At 25.6% G+C, this 2163-nt stretch overlaps 1 long non-coding RNA gene across 1 annotated transcript in view; it reads left to right on the forward strand.

Moving 5' to 3' along the window:
- LOC105134980 (uncharacterized) overlaps nt 1-1805 on the forward strand; it is a 15891-nt gene extending 14086 nt beyond the window's left edge. The window contains exon 3 of the long non-coding RNA XR_844107.1: nt 1731-1805. This is a non-coding gene — a long non-coding RNA (uncharacterized LOC105134980). The remainder of the gene's footprint in view (nt 1-1730) is intronic.
- The last annotated feature ends 358 nt before the right edge of the window (nt 1806-2163 follow it).

Below are 2163 nucleotides of genomic sequence, written 5' to 3' on the forward strand. Positions count from 1 at the left end.
TAATTGTTGTTTATAATTTTTACAATTAACCTCCCTGTGGTTCGACCCCGGTCTTGCCGGGTTATTTATTACTTCGACACTCCTACACTTGGGAGAAGACATCAATCTTTTAGTCGTGTCACTGGCTTTTTCTTAGAATTGTGAAATTAGGTTGAAAGGATTGTGTCATTCTACTATCACATAAACAAACCTATATATATATAGTCAAAATACCATTCCTGATAAATTTTATTTAATTTGATTTATGTATCCAAATTGGTCCTTATATTTTTTATTGTTCTTTTTTAGTGTTTTATCCTTTTCTTAATTTATTTTTTTTTCAATTTCATCCTGGATCATTTCATTGTCATTGTTTTTTATTCAATTTTGGTCTTTATTTTTTTATTACTATTTTCTTATCCTTTTTCTTATTTGTATTTTTTTCAATTTTGTCCCTCACTATCTTATTTTATTTAGTTTTTTTATCCAATTTGGGTTTTCATTCTTCTAATTACTATTTTTTTATCCCTTTCTTAATTACTTTTTTCATTTTAGTGTCTTATTATTTTTCTCATTTAGTTTTTAAATAAGATTTGGTCGGCATTGTTTGGATTTTAAATTTTTACTGAGATTGAAGATTTTTCTTCAATATTTTTTCATGTTTTTCTTTGCATAGTGCAATCTCAGTCTCACGAATCAAATTTGATTTCATTTTTTTGTCTTTTTTATTAAAATTAATTTATTTTTTTCAAATTCTTCATTTGAAATTTTGGTTATTAAGCCTTGAACTTTGTTATATGTTTCACTTTCCTTGTTGTTTGATTATCTAGATCTCATATTCTAAAAATAGGTGTTTTTTTCAAATTGGCGTTTCTTTCTTGATGTTTATTTTTAAAAAAAATTCAACTTTATACTTTTGGAGTTAAATTATTGGCATTTGATCTTTGTGATTTTTTCACCTTTTTTATGTGTTTTTTTATTGAATTTCAATCTTTTTTGTGGGGTCTTTCTTTTGATAGTATAATTTTTTTTATCATTATCTCATATCACAAATGGTTGATTAGTCAAATTAAACGGGTTGTCTCAAGGGTTTTTTCTTCAACACTATTTAAAAAATAATAATTGTTTTTTGTTTCATCATTTGAAATCCCTTTGATTTTTTTATGTTAGCAAAAATTCAACCCAGCCAACAACAAAGCACGGGCAACATATCTAGTTTCAAAACAAGAAAGATACGGATAGTGGGGTTAAGTGACATGTGTATTTACGTTTTTCATGTTTTGAAAGCATAGAAATTTACTCAAGAATTGTCTAAAAGACAAATTTATTTTATGCTTCTAACTATGTCTTCATCTCTTTAACCAAACTAGTTTTCATATTTATTTTCTATGTCTCTTCTATCTTGAGATATTAATTAAACATTATCTTATACTACATTTACAATATCTCTTCATGGTTGTTAAAAACTCATTTATATTATCTTATATTTTATTATTTGTCTAACCAATAACATCTATCCTATCTTATTTTTATAATTCATCTAATAGATAATGTTTATCTTATCTAGTTTTTATCCTCCACCTACTAAATAATATTTATCTTATCCAAATTTTGTTAAAGTCATTTTACCCGATATGGTTGTTAAAAATCCTTTTTTTAACAAAACTATTTGTCAAATTTATTTATGTTTGTTTTAGAAGTAAAGGTTGAGGTTTGGGTGTGAGACCCACCAAAAAAACTAAAAAATCAAGAAAAATTAGTTTTTATGGTTGAGTTTTGTGTATAATTAAGTTGTACCCAACCACAATCTCATCCATAAAAGCTAAGATAAACACCTACTAAATAATAACTAGTTTTTATCCTCCACAATCTCATCTAAGAGATAATGTTTATCTTATCTAGTTTTGATCCTCCACCTACTAAATAATATTTATCTTATCCAATTTTTGTTGAAGTTATTTTACCTTATGTAGTTGTTAAAAATCTTTTTTTTAATAAAAATATTTATCAAATTCATTTGAATTTCTTTTAGAGGTGGAGGTTGAGGTGTTGGTGGGGGACCTACCAAAAAAGCTAACAAAAACAAGAAAAATTAGTTTTTATGGTTGAATTTTATGCATAACTAAGTTGTACCCAATGATAATCTTAACCATAAAAGCTAAAATAAACACCCTTGAAGAAATT

This window comes from Populus euphratica, unplaced genomic scaffold (genome assembly GCF_000495115.2).
Source record: "Populus euphratica unplaced genomic scaffold, PopEup_1.0 scaffold57.1, whole genome shotgun sequence".
In the NCBI taxonomy this organism is placed as follows: domain Eukaryota; kingdom Viridiplantae; phylum Streptophyta; class Magnoliopsida; order Malpighiales; family Salicaceae; genus Populus; species Populus euphratica.